Source organism: Pinus tabuliformis, chromosome J (assembly GCF_031772625.1).
Source record: "Pinus tabuliformis cultivar Carrire ecotype Pingquan chromosome J, CPIR1, whole genome shotgun sequence".
Lineage (NCBI taxonomy): Eukaryota > Viridiplantae > Streptophyta > Pinopsida > Pinales > Pinaceae > Pinus > Pinus tabuliformis.
The window spans coordinates 1,209,741,767-1,209,760,827 of NC_142295.1; positions in this window are offsets into that span (position 1 = coordinate 1,209,741,767).

Sequence of the window (19,061 nt, forward strand, 5' to 3'; positions counted from 1 at the left end):
CTCTGTGCACCTTAGATACCACTAGAAAAGACCCCCCAACCGAGGATGACTTGATCGAGACCTTGATCCAGAATCCACCTTCCAGTGCACTACCCTTAGAGGAATTGGTGGAGGTTGCCCAAGCTAGCACCTTAGTGGATCTCTGTACAACCAACCCTGTTACTCCCAGAGTCAAGAATGTGGAGTTCAGCCCTGAGAAAGCATTGAAGATCAGCTCCTCCCTATCTCCTTCCCAGGAAAAGGAGCTGTGTAGTCTTTTGGCCAACCACCTAGATTCTTTTGCTTGGAGCTATAAGGAAATGAAAGGAGTCCATCCTTCGGTCTGTACCCATCATATATACATCAAAGGGGATTGTAAACCGGTTAGGCAACCTCAGAGGAGAATGAATCCAGCCCTTAAATACATTGTCAAGGAAGAATTGCAGAAACTGTTGGATGCCAGATTCATCTACCCCATCTCAGATAGTTAATGGGTGTCCCCTCTAGTGTTGGTTCCCAAGAAAAATGGGAAATGGAGAATTTGTGTGGACTACCGAGAACTGAACAAAGCTACCAAGAAGGACCATTTCCCTCTACCTTTCATAGATTAAGTGTTGGATGGACTGGCAGGAAAGAAGTTCTTCTCTTTCCTGGATGGGTTTAGCGGGTACAATCAAATCCAAATCAGCCCGGAAGACCAAGATAAGACCACCTTCACTTGTCCTTGGGGTACCTTTGCCTATCGAGTCCTTCCCTTTGGGCTATGCAATGCTCCTGCTACCTTTCAGAGAGCTGTCTTAAGCATCTTCTCGGAGCTGGTCCATGATGCAGTGGAAATATACATGGATGACTTTACTCCTTATGGGGCCAGCTTCTAGGAATCATTGTCCAACCTGGGGAAAGTCCTAACCAAATGCACCGAGATGAACTTGTCCCTTAGTCCTGAAAAATGCGAATTCCTAATGACTGAGGGGACCGTGCTAGGCCATACCATTTCTTCCCAAGGATTGCAGGTCGATCCTAACAAAATTGCTCTCATCAAGAGGGTTCCACATCCTCAAAAGGTAAGGGATGTCTGGAATTTCTTGGGATTAGCAGGATACTACCAGAGATTCATTAAAGATTTCAGCAAGCTAGCCTCACCATTGTTTGGTCTGTTGGCAAAAGATGTGGAGTTTAAATGGACTGACGATTGTCAGAGGGCTTTAAATGAATTGAAGGACAAGTTGGTGTCAGCCCCAATCCTGAGAGGTCCAAACTGGGCCCTACCTTTCCACATCCACACTGATGCCTCGAACAAAGCCATAGGTGCAGCTTTAGGACAAGTTGAGCAGAAACTTCCATATGCCATTTACTTTGTTAGCAAAAACTTGTCCAAAGCTTAGCTGAATTACACTGTAACCGAGAAGGAATTCTTGGCTGTGGTCCATGCATTGAACAAGTCCCGACATTATATTACTGGTTACCAGACCTTTGTACATACTGACCATGCTGCTATTAGATATTTGATGAATAAACCAGATGTGAATGCTCGTATTATTAGATGGTTACTTTTATTGCAGCAGTTTGATCTAACCATTGTTGATAAACCATGTAGAGAAAATGTTGTTGCTGACTTTTTATCTAGATTGGATTTGTCTGCAGATGAGGATGGAACAGTGGACGATCAGATGCCTGATGAACATCTGTTTGCTATTTCAGTACTCTCTCCATGGTTTGCTGATATAGAAAACTATCTTGTTTCAGCACAGTTCCCTCCACACCTATCTTCCAGAGAGAAGAGCAGAATCATCAGAAAAAGTGCCTCATTTACTTGGATCGGGGGCAATCTGTTCAAGCTTGGCCCCGATCAGATCTTAAGGCGTTGTGTAAGCGAGGAGGAAGTCTTTGATATCCTCCTCACTTGTCATGATGGGCCTTGTGGAGGGCATTTTGCAGCAAAGAGAACTGCCTTCAAGATCCTGCAGGCAGGCTATTATTGGCCCACACTTCATCAAGATGTCAGAAGATATGTTAGTCAGTGTGACCAATGCCAAAGAATGGGGAAACCGACCCAAAGGGATGAGATGCCTCTCCAACCTCAAGTGACTCTTGAGCCATTTGAGAAGTGGGGCATGGACTTTGTGGGCCCAATCAACCCCTCTTCGAGGCAAAGGACTTACATCATTGTGTGTATTGACTATTTGACAAAGTGGGCAGAGACCAAAGCAATCAAAGCAGCAACAGAAGAAAAGGTGGCCGAGTTCCTAAGAGAGAACATCTTTTATAAGTTTGGCTATCTAAGAGAGCTGGTCACCGATCAAGGGAGCCAGTTCACCTCCAACCTGGTTGAAGATCTCCTAGCTCATCACAAGATCAAGCACAGGACTTCCACCCCTTATCACCCTCAAGCAAATGGGCAGGTGGAAGTCACCAATAAAGCATTAGAAGGGATCTTGACTAAATTGGTGAGCAGCAGCAGAAAGGACTGGGTAGATCGCCTGGTAGAAGCCACATGGGCCTACAACACCACTTGGAAGACCACCACCGGTTTCACACCATATGAGCTGGTCTATGGGAAGAAAGCTTTGATGTCCATTGAGTTTGAATACAACACCTTGAGGATGGCAGCTCAGCTGGACCTAGATCTCAGCCATGCACAACAAGAGAGGCTGTTGCAGCTGAATGGCCTGGACGAGCACCGCATGTAGGCCCTCCTTCACTCAGAAGTGGTTCAACTTCAGAGGAAGGTGTGGCATGACCAACATCTCCATGACAAGCAATTTCAGCCGGGAGATTGGGCTTTGTTGTATGATTCCAGATACAAAGATTTCAAGGGGAAGTTGAGAACCAGATGGCTAGGACCATATACAGTCGAGAAATGCCATGACAATGGATCTGTCCTCATTCGAACCATTGATGAGGAAGCCATTCCCATGCTTGTCAATGGGCATCAATTGAAGATCTACAGGAGACCTCTCTCAAGACAAGAGTTTATCAAAACTATGGAGAAATCTGTATTGGTCATAGAGAAGGGTTCTGCCTCTGCCTCTGGCACACCCTGAAGGAAGATCTGAAAAAAAAAAAAAAAAAAAAAAGATCCTTGGGTGAAAACCTCTCTGAGGCGCCCAAGGCAGGTAGTAGGGGTGAAAACCTCATTGAGGCGCTCCTATTGCTTTTCAAAAAAAAAGAGAAAAAAGAAAAAAAAGAAAAGGTTGAAAAAGATCCTTGAGTGAAAACCTCTCTGAGGCGCTCAGGGCAGATGGCACGGGTGAAAACCTCCTTGAGGCGCCCCTGTTATCTTTCAAAAAAAAAAAAAAAGAACAAAAAAGAGAAAAGAAAAAAGAAAACACAATAAGCAAAATATGGTAAAAATTGCAGGTTGCAGATGCTCTATGGAGAAGAGAAAGCCCTTCAACTCACAGCCAAGGGTCCTTATCATGTTGTCAAGGAACCTCATCAGTACCTCCTCCAAGAGCACCCATGTTTTTCAGGGTATGTGCAATTTTATCATGGTTTGAATCTTCTACAGGAAGCTGCTGTCTTTCTACAGGAAGGCGCAGTCTTTCTACAGGAGGGCGCAGTCTTCTACAGGAAGGCGCGGACTTTCTACAGGAAGGCCGAACTTTCCACAGGAAGCTCTATGTCTACAAGAAACTTCCTGTAGGAGTTTTGGACGGACAGAATTCATCTTAAAAAGAGATTTCACGACCATGGATTGGTTTGGATGCATGCAAGCCTCTGTTGGCATCCTTGCACGTTGTTGTCACCATGCTCCACCACCCGTGTCGACATGCGGCCAAGTCCCTGCACAAACAAAGAAAATCGATGAGTTCTCCCGGGAAAGCCATTTCCAAAGATTAACAAATGTTGGAATCTCATACCACATGCATCAAGAGCTCCGGGATTGTGATCGAGAAGCCAGAACCGCCATCGTGCAGCATGCACCCAAGGAGAAAGGACTGTTACGAGACCCCTCGCGGGGATCCTGTAACAGTTCAACCTGCTCGAGTGGATACCATTCACAGCACCGCCATCCGAAATGAAACGCGGGCGCATGCAAGCAAAACCACCCACTCCAGCGTTGGCAGCCGGTACCCACGAGCTTCCAGGTATGTGTAAGTCGCACGCAGCAGGTAGATCTGCTCACCATCGTCTGAGAACTGGAAAAATCGTGTGCAGCCGCGCAGGTAAGTGTCTTCACCCTTCCTTCCATCAAATCGCATGAATCTAACTTTGAAATTGTTTACAAAGCGTAAAATTGAATGGTTGAGCGGCCGTATGGCCAGTCGACTGGCCATGTCAGCTAGTTAAAGTGTAACTGGATGTTTGGGTGGCGGCCACGACAAAGAGAATGAACGGCATGCACGTGGGAACACTCTCGTCAGAAGCATGAGTTTAACAGGAAAGGCGGCGGCAAATCTGTGGGAATGAATGCAGCAGCAAGTGAATACGCAGGCGGAGGATGGATGACGTCGCCCAACGGTCCGGCGGGGACAGCTCATCCCCCGTGCCACGGATTGTGCCGATTCAAAATCCAATCGGCTAAATCGTGCACATGCATTTATCAGCCAACACTTCAACTCAGATAGCTATTCTGATCTCCTCTGCACTTTGATACGCCGAGTTGTTGGCTACCAGAACGCTGGTCAAGCACACCGCGAGCGCGGCCAACTACAGTCCTCCTCGAGAATTGCGTGCGGCTTCTACAGGAACGCAGTTCTACAGGAACGCAGTTCTACAGGAGCGCAGTTCTACAGGAACGCAGTCTACAGGAACGCAGTCATCTACAAAAAAGCGGGTGCCTCGCGAAAAAAAGGTGGCCAATGAAGGAGGTAACCCTGAACTCTTAATGTAACTGGTTATTAGAAGTGGCAAGACCATCGTCCACGGTCGGGTTATAAAGATATTGGTGGAATTGTTGTTTGCTGTGCCGTTGCTACCATTCTACAGGATGTTGGTATAAGTAGTCTGTGTTGAAATTTTGTATGTGCATGCTCTGTCTTCATAGACCAAATCTCTTCTGCATCTGCCACCTTTAGTTAAAACGACCGTGTTCATCATGCCGGGTGGGTTTATAAGACGAGAGCCCAGTGATTCAACTAACTTAAGGAGAAACTCGGCAGTGGTAGAGCTCTTCACCAGAGCACAATGGATGCCTTTTTGTGATAAGCTGCAGGGCTACGATGATGAAGTAGCCGAGGAATTCTTGCAGGCTTTGAAGCCTAAATCCTAGACACTGGCCACAGTAAACTTCAGAGGTCTAAGCCTCAAACTCACCCCAGAACATATCAGTCGGATCACAAAACTTCCTATGGGTCTGCCGTGGGATAAAGAGGAGAGAAAGCTGTGTCAGCAGGCAAAGAAGGAATTCTTTCCACCTGAGGAAGAATTCTCGGAGGATAAAAACGGGGTGAGAAGAACAAGTCTATCACCACCTTGGAATGAAGTCAGTTTGCAAATCATGAAATATATTACTTGTGAAGGCCGGTTCAACATCGTGTATGCATATCACTTTCGGCTACTCACTGAGTTGAGGCACCGAATTGACCTTCCTATAGAGCAGAAACTGAGCATCCCTTATTATCTCCTGCAGTCCCTAATGGAGTGTGCTACAAAGCTAAGAGAGGGCATACCTGATCATATAGCCCACCATGGGTTAATAAAGCTGCTTGTGGAAGATGCATTGCACTCATATAAGGTCCCCCTCTCATGGGAATCCTTCCGCAATTTGACCAAAGATGGGGATATTAAAATGTTGATCGAAGAAACGGGTTCCTCTAGCAGTGAGGAACACGAAGCAGTGGCCGAAGAACAAAGGAAGAAGCATGAGGAAAAGAAGGACCAAGAAAAAGGTGGCACACCTATCCTGTCAGCAGGGGAAAAGAGGATGAAGAGTAGAATGGACAAAGCAGAGGTGGCCCACGTCAGCCCAAGTACCTCAACAGCACCTGCACCCAAAGCAAAAAGCAAAACTCCAGCAGGCAAGCAAGCGGAAGTGGAGACACCTGTGTCTACAGGAAAGCAAAAAGAGGCTTCTCCAGGAAGCCCGAAAACACAAACTCAGGCTTCTACAGGAAGCCCAAAAATCATTGAAAAATAGGCTTCTACAGGAAGCCTGAAAACAAAGACAAAGGCTTCTACAGGAAGCCCGAAGATTAGTGAGAAACAGGCTTCTACAGGAAGCCCAAAAGCAAAGACCAAGGCTTCTACAGGAAGCCCAAAAATGGAGACAAAGGCTTCTACAGAAAGCCCGAAAGTGCAAACACAGGCTTCTACAGGAAGCCCGAAAACAGAGATAAGGGCTTCTACAGGAAGCCCGAAATTGGAAAAAGGAGCTTCTACAAGAGGCCCGAAAGTCATTGAGAAACAGCCTCCTACAGAGAGTCTGAAGGCAGAGAGAGGGCCTTCTTCAGGAAGCCCAACGGCGGGAAAGAAAGAATCTTCTACCGGAGGCCCGGAAGTGGGCAAAGCAGGGTCTTCCACAGGAAGCCCGAAATCTGAAAAGGAGGGGCCCTCTACAAGGAGCTCTGAGAGAGAAAAACACAAGAAAGAGAAGGCTGGCATTCTCGAAAAGGAGGCAGCAGCGGCACTAGCTTCCCTCAGTACACCTCGAAAACCGAAGGAGAAAAGGGAGAGGGAGACCCCTCTACCATCTGAAGCTAGGAGAAGCAAGAGGATGACCACGGGCAAGCCACAGCCTCCACCCAGGAGCCAAACCACTTCAGGGGACGTCCCTACTTCACCCAGTGCAAGAACCCCCTCTAAAACTTCAGCCACCCCCGAGAAGGGGAGCCCAAAAATAACTTCCTGGACACGAAAAATAGGCCAGTCGCCTTCTGAAGCCCGACTTAAGGAAATAGGAAAGGGGAAGGAAGCATCACCTTCGTCACCACCAGGGGCAGCAAAGGCAGGGCCGCAAAAAACAAGAAAGGAAGAAGCGCCACCCTCGGCAGAAAAGGCAGAACCACCAAAATCAGGGGAGGAAAAGCTTGCTCCGGGCTCTAGTTCTCGGCCAAAGACGAGGAGCCAGGGCAAAGTTGCTCAAGGATGAGTAAATAGTTTAGCTGGGGGGTGATGATGAGCCCCAATTTTTGGTATAATTTGGGCTCATTTGGCCTACTTGCTTTGCTCAAACCATTCACTTTTTACTGCTTATGCATGCATTTCTTAGTTTATTCGTGTTGTTTGTAGGAAGAAGGGTAGACATTTTATCTACGTGACTAATGCATGATGCTTTCAGGTTTTTGGCATTAAAAGGGAGAAAAAGACAACGAAAAAGGAGACAAGGAGACAATGACGTGGCACTGCTGGTTTTTAGGAGAGGATGTCCACGGTCTTGGGGACCTTCCTCGTGATTCCCACAAAGAAATTCGAGCTCCAATCCATCTCCCCACCGAGCTTAGAAGCAGCCAGCTGTTCTACAGGAACAGCAGTTATAACTGTTCTACAGGAACAGTAGTTATGACTGTCCTACAGGATCAGCAGTTAGACTTTAGTTGGACAGCCGAGCTCCTAAAATCAAGGACATCTGTTGGATGATCGTTTTTGCATAAATACTGAGGCCGTAGCCTTGCAGAGAAGCTTTTTGAACCTTGGCATTACTCTTGTAATTGGAAAGTACGAGCTAGAGCTCAGTTTTTGTTCCTTTTTGTAAGCCAATTTGGCATGACATCAGATTATGAATAAAGAAGGCAGATTTTGATCTAGTTCCGAGTTTTCTCAAGGAGCTATAGCTCTCAGGTTAGGGCCCAACCTGAGAGCAATAGATCTCCTCATTGTTGTAATGTGTTTGCATTTCGTTCCAGCACTTTGAGTTTGTTTATTTCCACATGCAATTCGAATTCACAGTTTGGTAATTTAGTCGTTTTCATGAGCATAGATAGGACTAGTTTATGGTGATTTGCTTTCAGTTGCTTAAGTTTGATAGGAGGATAGATATAATCTCTTGGAGCTCCAGCAAAAAAGGTTGAGGAAGTCTCCACTGCCATCTCTGTTTGGAGATTGGAGTGCAGCCTATACCAACCACAAAAATACGCAGTTCTTCACTTTATACATGCTGCAACATAGTCTCGTTTATGATAGATCTTTCCATGCACTTCACTCTTGCACCATACACCTTCATCACCGCTTCATGCAAATTCCTCTACACGCTTTATATTGCTATTCATTAAGTTCATAGCACAGGTAGCATAGGTAAATGAATTTTCATCTTGGTGACTGTCATAAGCCATTTGTTTTATTTACACTGCTTTTCATCGTTCTATTACCTTCTTCTTCGTCTTGATCATGCATACAACCACATCCTTGACCTCTGCTCCGCTCTGTTATCTCCCAAACTCCTCCACTCCTCACGTAACTTCATTCTTTAGACATTTCGTTGTTATAACCTTCCATCCATCCACCCACTTCATACACTCGTTCTCCATCCTACTTCTCCACTCCTGAGCCATCACCAGCTTTATTCCTACCTTGCACATCTCCCCCTACCATTCCATCACTCCACCATCACTTCAAACACCCACGGTAGGTCATCCTGTAGCAATTTGTAGACTTCCTGTAGAAACCCCTGCGTTTCCTGTAGAATCCCCTGCAGACATGCTGTAGGAGGCCACTCACTCGGTTGCTGAGCCTCTGAACGTGAGGAACCTCTGTGCACTGATGCTAAGGATCTCTGGGGACCTCTCCTAGCCTCCCCAACCTTTCCCAAGCTTCCCTTCCTTCCGCATCACATCTGCACAACCAAACCCTAATAAGCACAAAATCACAATCACTCCATCCACTTAAAGAAAAAATACAAAAACATGCCTTTTAAGATGCAAGTAGATTAGATTCATGCATTTTCACTTATTAGAAGAAATGGCATCATTGGTAGAAGTTTCCTTTACATTCTTTGCATCATAGAGGTTAGACTAGTTAAATTAGGGTTTCCTAGGGTTTCCATGTTTTGATTTTCTTTCAGTTCATTTTTGCCAAGTAGGTTAGTCTTCTTTGAGCTAGCTTTCGTCCATCATTTAACAAGCTTCTTCTGAGAGCCTATAGAAGTTGGCTTGAGCCCTAGCGGACTTCTGCCAGCTGACCAAGTGACAGCTGCGACAAGAGCTAGTACTTGTGCATACAGCACCGTCGCTTCCAAGTTTGTACGAACTACCGGATTGATAAAATTAAGAGACAGGAATCCCCAGGAGTTGTAGCATTATTGCTACAATACTGGAGCTCACCAAAAACCACCGTTCTCCTACACGTTAATCTCCGTGTGGCTTCTGCCTCCGATCACTGTCGGATCTGCCGCGTCCAGATCCAACGGCCCTCGTTGTCCAATCTTATGGTCTCCCGATAGTGTCTCCAAATTGATCTTTGTTGTCGATCCATGTGATCCTACGGTTGATCTTTCTCCTTCCGCCCATGCCTCCACCATTCCTTCCACACCTTTAACATGTTTTGTGCTCCCGAAGGAGGAAGAAGGCCAGATCCAGCACTTTGCGCCATTACTCCTCACCAACTGCATTTAAAGAAGAGCATGGCCGAGAAGAAAATGGATGACCTCAGGCAAATAATAGCATTTATCAGTTATGGGTTTCTTTCAGTCAACACTCCACCTGCTCAGAGAAGGATGATAGAACAGCAGAAAAGGTCATTTTGTCCATTAAAGCAGTCAGATTTGTATCAGAGGCCCATATTAGATTGTAAATGTGGTTGGTGGTCCATTATGACCCCTCCACACATAGGACAATAGAGTATTTTGTAATCAACCTCTATATATATCCAAAAGAAAGAATGTAATAGGTTGATGAATGTTATTTTGATGTAAAGTTCAACTTCTGGACATTGTAACTACTGTGATACCTGCAGCGTCTCGTCTTCATTTTCAGCTAATGCAAGCTTCTTTTGCTGTTAATTGCTCACTTTCCACTTCTTCTTCTTTGTTCCAGGTTGTGCCTGTTATGCATTTATTCATGTGCTGTAGATGTTTAGCATTAGAGGGGCTGTCATCCCACCTCTGTGTTTGAATCTAGCATGTATCATTGAATTTGTATGCAAGTTTCTATTATTTTAATGCCAGAGAGCTGTCATCTTGTCTGTGCAATAAGAAATAGATTTACACACCTATAAACTGGTTGCAGCTGGCCATCATAGGGTCCTGTGCATCTGCTGGTGTGATCAGTATTCTCCGTTACCACATTTTCCTTAAAACTGTGAGTAATTGGTGGTCTAAAGCCTTGTAGTCTGGGGGTGTTCACCCATGTCTGAGGTTAAGCATAGTAGAAGTGGTTATCTGACTTGAATATGTAGCGTTTCTTTCATTCATCCACCATTTATCCAACATTTTTGTTGAGTTTGTAATGTTCCCAAGCATCTCTGAGATACAACCTAGGAGAGTTTCTTGGGGTGATAACAGATACAATGAATATGATAATTGGTATTTAATCATTTCATGTGACTTGGGTGATTTTGTAAGTATGTAAACAACTTCACTGTCCGGTATCGAGCACATGTCTATGATTCTTCCCATCACTTCATAAATTCCATTATCATTCGGTATATCAATATATAGATATATATTCACATTTTGGCTTTCTCTTTCTTTCACATACCAGATTCTTGATGGAAATTTCACTTCTTTTGATTTCTTCCAGTATGAAATCATCTTCTTATCATTTGAGGCACTTGAAAGATTTGTAGCCACCAACTCAAGTGGAGTTCATTCACCAATTTTTTTTGAAGATCCACCTTTAAGAGTCTTTGGTCCAGAAAGATTCACAGAAATCTTCTTTGATACCATTTTCCTCGAAAAAGAAACACATAAATCAGTAAATAACGAAAACATATTAACTTAAATTAACAATGAAAATGATAAATGATAATTAATTTTATAAATCATAACAATTTTGAAAAAAAAATAAATTGAAAAATACATCGCCCTACCGCCGCACCCTGAAAATCGGCCAGCCAACCGAGCCAGCCATTAGGTCGGACCCCCTAGCTCACCATAGTGGCCCAACTACTTCCCTCAACCCAGCCCCTCCCGCGGCACCCCAGTGGCCTTCCACCCCTCCCCTTTCCACACCTGCTGCCCGCTCGCCCGCAAGGTGGCAGGGCGATTCCGAGAATCGCCCCACCACCCCGCAAGCAGGCGGGATGTCGGGGTGGCTGTCGCAACCTCCCCCCATGCCACCCCGCGGGCGAGCGAGCCGTCGGTGTGGCGTAAGGGGAGGCTATAGCAGCCCACCCCCCCCGCGCCTCCACGGCAACCTGCAACCCCGTGGGTGGGCGAGCCGCCGGGGTGGCGCGGGGGGTGGGGGGGTTGCTGCAGTCTGCGCCCACGCCACCCCGACGGCTCGCCCGCCCACCCATGGGGTGGCAGGGCAACACAACTGTCTCCCTGCCACCCTACGAGCGGGCGAGCCGCCGGGGTGGCGCGGGGGGGGGGGGGGGGCTGCTACAGCCAACCCCTGCACCATCCCAGCAGCCCGCCCGCCCGTGGGGTGGCGGGGCGATGGTTGTGTTGCCCGCCACCCCATGGGCAGGCGAGCGAGCCACCGGGGTGGTGTGGGGGGAGACTGCAGCAACCTCCCCCACCCCCCCCCCCCCCCCCAGCACCACCGCAACCCCCCCTCCCCCTGGGCCACCTCGACGACCCACCCACCTGCAGGGTCGCGGGGTGACTGTTGAGTCACTCCGCCACCCCGGTGGCCCGCCTGCCCGTAGGGTGGCAGGGCAATTTTGAGAATCGCCTTGCCACCTTGCGGGCAGGTGGGCCAACTATACTCATTGCCCCTCTACTAAAGGCTCGTTTGGCTGACGTGAGCATTACCGGGCTTGTTTGGCTGTCGTGAGCTTTACCGGACCCACCATGCTCATAGAAGATGTAGTGGGTAAATTTGGCTCACAAAAAGTTTTAATTTAAAAAAAAAAAGAAGAAAAATCTACTTCATTAAACTTATTTAGTATTAAAATTTGCAAGGAAAAAAATTAACTAACCTTTCAATTGCGAGAATTCTCCGTTGAATATGTTGTTGATAGCAATGTAGTTGCTACACAAATTCGATCCAATTCTTTCAACGAACCTCAGAAAACCTTGATGTGATGTGAGTAATAGTGATAATGGAATTTATTATATAAGTGAAATTACGGAGATGTTTTACCGTACGATTAATGTGGGATTAATTTGTTTTTTAAAAAAGTTAACATTTTAATTTTTTTATGGCGATATAGAAAACTATGATAAAGCGAATATTGTGGAATCGTTTTACAACGGGGTGAATGTGGGATTAATTTATTTTAGAATATATTATAAAATTAAAATAAATAAATAAATAAATAATTCAGTTGTTTAGTAAATATTATATACTTTAACTATTAAAATAATTTAGGTAAAAGTTTTAGTTTACAATTTTAACTTTAAATATTTATTTCATAAAAAAATTTAGTTTACATTTTTCAATAAGTTGTAGAATAAAATAATGAAGGGAAATAAATCTAACAAAATTTTTGGAGGGAAATATTTTGGCAAAACATTTTGGAGGGAAAATTTCATTCTCTAAGCTATATAATATCTTTAGGAGACTCTACATTTGTATCTTTCAACCTCTTCTATTTGAAAGGGATGGATTCTCCTGATAGTGAAGTTTCGCTTATACAACATCGACATCTTCATCACATAACAACTCTATTCATATTGATGAATATAACATGAATTATTCCACTATGAATAGAAAATCAATTCTTCCACTTAGTCCTAATCCTAAGGACTATGAGAGCAGCAGTGATGAAAAGCATGATGACGAATTTCAAAAGAATGGAGTGTCACGATGTCCACTTATTCCTAATCCTATGGACTATGAGGGCAGCAGTGGTGAAGATCATGATGATAAATTTCAAAAGAATGGAGTGTCACGGTGTCCACTTAGTCCTAATTCTAAGGACTATGAGAGCAGCAGTGATGAAGCGCATGATGATGAAGTTCAAAAGAATGGAGTGTCACGGTGTCCACTTAGTCCTAATTCTAAGCACTATGAGAGCAATAGTGCTAAAGAGAATGATGGTGAATTTCAAAAGAATGGAGTGTCGCGGTGTCCACTTAGTCCTAATTCTAAGGACTATGAGAGCAGTAGTGATGAAGGGCATGATGACGAAGTTAAAATGAATGGAGTGTCATGATGTCCACTTAGTCCTAATTCTAAGGACTATGAGAGCAACAGTGATGAAGAGCGTGATGATGAATTTCAAAAGAATGGAGTGTCACGGTGTCCTCTTAGTCCTAATTCTAAGGAATATGAGCAGTAGTGATGAAGAGCGCGATGAAAAATTTCAAAAGAATGGAGTGTCACGGTGTCCTCTTAGTCCTAATCCAATGGACTATGAGACTAGTAGTGCTAAAGAGCATGATGAAAAATTTCAAAAGAATGGAGTGTCACGGTGTCCACTTAATCCTAATTCTAAGGACTATGACAACAGTAGTGATGAAGAGCGTGATGATGAATTTCAAAAGAATGGAGTGTCACAATGTCCTCTTAGTTCTAATTCTAAGGACTGTGAGAGCAGCAGTGGTGAAGAGCGTGATGATGAATTTCAAAAAAATGGAGTGTCATGGTGTTCTCTTAGTCCTAATTCTAAGGACTGTGAGAGCAACAGTGATGAAGGACACGATGATGCACTTAATCCTAATTCTAATGACTATAAAGGTAGTAGTGACAGAATAGGATGTAGCATTTTCAGTAAGTAAACAGTCACATTTTTTATGTAGTCCTAATTCTATGGACTATGAGAGCAGCACTGACAATGCACCTGGGGAAGAATATCCAATAAACATCGAGTCAAATTTTCCATTCAGTCAAAATTCTAAGGACTATGATAGTAGCACTAAAGAAGGGGAAGATGAAGAATATCCTCCAAGTTAGTATTTGAAAAGTGCAGCTGATCATAGTGTGGATAACATTCCTCTTAATGATGATGAAAATCCTTATACAAATGATGATCCAATAATGGAGATGTTGCCAAGAAATATTGTATCGAGGAGTAGGAGCAAACCTTTTCGTATCAATGCAAGACGTTCTAGTTATACAAGGGGTAGAGCAGAATATCTGAAGAGAAGAAGTTCTATCAGCACTCTAATTTCAAGTGAATGTTGTCAAAAGGATTGCTTGAAACATATGGATTTCAAATTTTCATTAGAGAGCAGGAAAAGATATTTGTCAATGAATAAAAGCATGCAAATTTCATATTTAGTTGGGTGCATGCAATCTACATTGTCATGTTATGATTATCATATTGGGTCTTTATTTATCTGTAGAAAGGCTTTCAAAATGTTTCATTCGATTGGGAATTTTCCTCTCTCGAGAATTCAAGAAAATTTGGAAAAGGATCCCACATTTTATTCAAAAGTGCGTCATAAAAGACAGTTTGGGCCATTATCAAATACTGCAATGTCATGGATGAAAGATTTATTTTCAAAGCATGGAGAGTGTATGCCAAATAGAGAGATAATACATAATCCAAATAATTTTTCAAGACGAGAAATCTACAACTTATACAAAGTATATGCAGAAGGTGTTGAGGACATGGTCAGTTTATTACATATCAATATTTTTTGAAGGTATGGAAGAAAGAATTCAACAATGTCTGTATTCCTAAGAAGACAAGGATGGGGATTTGCAGTACATGTGCTTCTCTTAAATAAAAAAAGGGACAAATGTGAAGGGTCAAAAAGAGGTAAGCATTCATAACTTTAACTTTTAAAACTGTATAGTCATCAACTATGAAAACATATTTCTTAATGGCTTTCTTTTATGTTGTGTAGATTCAATTGTCAAAGAACTTTAGGAGCATCATGAACAACAAACAAGTGAAAGGAAAGAGTTGTACAAGCATTGAAAGAAGTGTTATGATAATCTGAATAAATATTTGGGTTTGATAATTGATGGTATGGACCAGAAGAAAACACTTTTACCACATTTTGTTCGCACACCCAAAAATTTACAGGAGGAAAATTTTATTCAGTATCACTTGGTTGGTTGTGTGGTCTTCAATGGGAAAATGTTTCAAAGGGTGTACTTCACAACTCCAAATATTCATAATGATGCAAATCTGAGCATAACAATAATTCATGATGTGCTTTCTCATTGGTTTGGTAATCTTCCTGAAGTTTTGTATCTACAATTGGACAACACTTGCAGTGAAAACAAAAATTAGGTTGTTCATGGATATCTAAACATGCTTGTTGAATTGAGAATTTTTCAGAAGGTAAAGGTTGGTTTACTTCTTGTTGGGCACATTCATGACCATATTGATCAGTTGTTCAGTCATTTTTCAGTCACATTGAGGAGGAAGGAATTTGGGAGCTTGCCATCATTAATTGAATGTATTAAGAAATCATACATGCCAAAACCTACTTTTGATGCGTTGGAAGAAATTGTTGACAAGTGAAGGTTTATTCTGGGATCACATGGTGAGGGGAAATTCATTGAACAACTTAATGACATTAGATTCCAACATCAATTTCGTATCAAAAAAATTGATGGGAAAACACTAATATGGGGCAAGAAGTATTCAACTACTGCAGAATGGGCACCATCATCAAGTTTGGAATTTTTGAAGTTCATTCTAGATCATCCAATATTTGCATCAAAAATATTGTTATTACAATCAGTTGGTGAAGTTCATAATGCATGCAGACAAAATAGAGATATAAATTATTCTGATTTCCTAGAAGAAATTAAAGAATATATTAGATATACATATGAGTACTTTGACATTGCTGATTCAGTTTGGTGGGAGTCATTTTTCAATAATCAAAGTGATATCATTTCAACAACAACAAATGAAGATATACCTTTTAAAAATCCATTTATTTGGCCACAAAATGTGTCGAATCAACATGAGGAAATAAACATTGTTGAACAACAACAATCTCAAGGTATTATTAATTCTTCACAAGCAGAGGAAAGAGAGATGTATATTGGTTCCAGAAGATCTTGTGCACAACGTGAAGCCATTGAAGACCTTTACAAGGGTTCAGTACATGATATTAAGGAGGGTTGCATGATCGCAATGCTAGCAGATGGAGATCCCAACGGCTATCCATTCTGGGTTGCTAAAGTTATAAAGGTCTTTACAGAAAATTAGGATGTTACAGGTGTTGAAGTACAATGGTATGCCACAAATACACACCCATTCAATGGTGTGTATAAGCCAGAGATGGTAGTTGAAAGAAAAAATGGTGGAAAGAGAAAAAGAAAGGGTACAAATATAAATCGCCGCCGCACAGACATATTAAAATTGGAGGATGTTGACATACTTTTTTATGACTTCAATTTAACAAAGAGAGGAACTCTTTGCTTCAATACAATAGAGATTCTGAAAAGGTTGTTACCAGAAGGAACAGTGTTGAGATGGGAGTCTGCTGAATCCAGTCGTAGATCTAGAAGAATTTTGAAACCTGAAATGGTGGGCATGCATGTGGACTCAGATGGGGCACTAGTTGATGAAAGAGAAGAATATGGAACATCTTCGTCAGCATCCAGTCACTCATCTGAAGATGTGAATTCTGATGGTGTGCAAGAAAATATGAGTGATTTTGAATAATTATTTAAGACAATTTATATAACTGATGTTTGCATCGTATCTTGAAATAATTTTTTTTATTTACATATGGTGTTAAATGAGAAGTTATGAGTCATTTTTATGTTGTTGGATTATACGTCTTAACTATGATAATTTTTATTGTTTAGAATATCTACAATGCAACATTAAATTATAGAAATAATGCATGTTTCATTCAATATACAAATAATGACATTTGAATTCATTTAGTCATGTAATTTGTTCATAATGTCATGGTTTTTTAATTTTATGGTTGAAAAAATTTCAATTTCTTTTGTATCTAGCATGTTATGGTTGAAAACATGATGAATTTATACTTAGGAAAGAAAAATGTTATTCTACCAAAAACATTAGTGTGTTTTTTTCCTCGCAAAAAAATTTTTTTGGCCCATAAAAATTCGGTTTTACTAGCATTTTTTAAAATGTTGAAAATTGACCCTAAAAAAAATCATCGTTCCAGTATCATTACTTTTTCATTTTCAAGGTGCTTTTTGCATGAAAATTTCGTTTTCACTGCCATTTTTAAAACATGTTCAAAGTTGACCCTAAAAAAAATCATCGTTCCAGTATACACACTTTTCGTGTTTAGCACTGTTTTTGATGTTTTTTCGGGGTTTTTTGGCCAGAGTTCCCGTTTTGAGTTTATAGTTCCTGTTTCAAAGTTTACATTGTTCATCTTAATCTTTCTGAGTTTGTCTTTCAATGCCAATTTCCTATGGTCACTACTATTTTGAAATGGGTCCGTCAATTCCTTCCACATTGAGTGTGGAGTATCCTTGCCATGGATACTTGAGACAATGTAGTCTCAAACTCCTTCCACTTTAATCCTTATTGATTTTTCCACACGCTTTCTCCATTAAGCCATATCTTTAGCATCTGATGGTGGAGGCTTAGGAATGTTATGATCTATGAATTCCTTGAGGCCATTGTCTTCTAGCACTGCCTCCATCATGTCCTTCCAAGCTATGTAATTTGAACTTCCCTCCAAGGCATACTCAAGTCGCAAACATTAGAAAGACATATTGTTGAATCTGAAGTATGAACTTGCAAATTCAATTTCACCTGCACACCAAAATCTAATTCTCCTCTTCTCTACTATCTTCAGCTCTAATACCATGTATATTTTTACTTGTAGATTCAACAACTTATGTGATATGCTAAAACACAAAACAAGAATATACTCTACTCTTCAGCAGAAACCAAAATTGATCAACGAAAACAATAAGAATGAAAGGAAGAGTATCAATCGCACATAACACAATATTTCTTTGGAGAAAGGAACTTCTCAAAACCCCAACTATCTATATTGCATTAACTAGAATATCTAAGAAGAAAATACATTACTTGGTTGTCTTGAACAATTCTTGCACTAGTAAAATCTATCTCTCTGCTTCAAAAACCAGTGCAAGCTAACACTTAGCCAAATTTGCCACTTGCCAAGCCGCTACTTCCTTGTGCAATTCCTGAGAGAATTATCCCATATTTAATTGGGAAGTCGACTATCCATAACTGCACAATCCATCCATATTCCCTCAACTAATTGCATGCACCATTTGTACAACTCGAAAAATTATACAACTGATAGTACACTATCCCTAAACTCTAATATCAACTGGATCTTCCTCTGAATTGAAATGCATGAGTTATTTATGATTGAACACTGAGTCCATGAAATCCCTGGAAGCCAAGATGAATATGCTTAGTTATAAGTTCATAGTTTACGTGGATACGGTCCACCACAAGCGCTTTGTCACCAAAGATTCTCCACATTACGCTCTTCTCAAGAGGAGAATGACAACAATATAGGCAGGAGGAGAAGGCATGCCCACCATCAAGTGAGAGACTTCAGACACTTCAACCAGACATCCTGCATTAGTGAACACCCTAGCTGGTGGCATTCCTAAGAAGTTGATCTTCCTAGAAGAATACCCCTCGAGCCAAATGGTCTGATGAATTCTGACTCCTTTTTGTCTTAGCTTTGTGCCCTCTAGGCTAGTGTTTTCTGATTTTGGTTACAGTCTATAAAAATAAATGTAATTGATAAAGGAAAGAAGCCCCAGGCTCAAGATGCTATTGCTATATAGTTTTTTTATAGTCCAGGGTCCTACCAAATTTTTCACCCATTTTATTAGAAGCCTTGATGATCATAGGATCTCTAAAAGTATACAAACCAGGATAAATTATAAGTTTTGTAATGCGGGAAATCCCAAAAAATCTCTTTTCTGTCGATGGCAAGGGTTAGATTCTGCTTGACCACTCACACTCACAAATGATTGTACTGATCACTTTTTATAATATAATGAAATCCTACTTACTTACGAAAAAAAATTATTAAGGGGTAATCAAAGTTAAAGGAAAAAAATAAAATTACACCCATTGTGTAGTTGGTGTGGTTAAAATTGGATGATAAAATTACATTTGGCATGATGGACTAGGTGTGCATAAAATAAATGCTCCATCAAAATGTAAAAGTATTTAATGGAATGAACTTTCTTATGGAG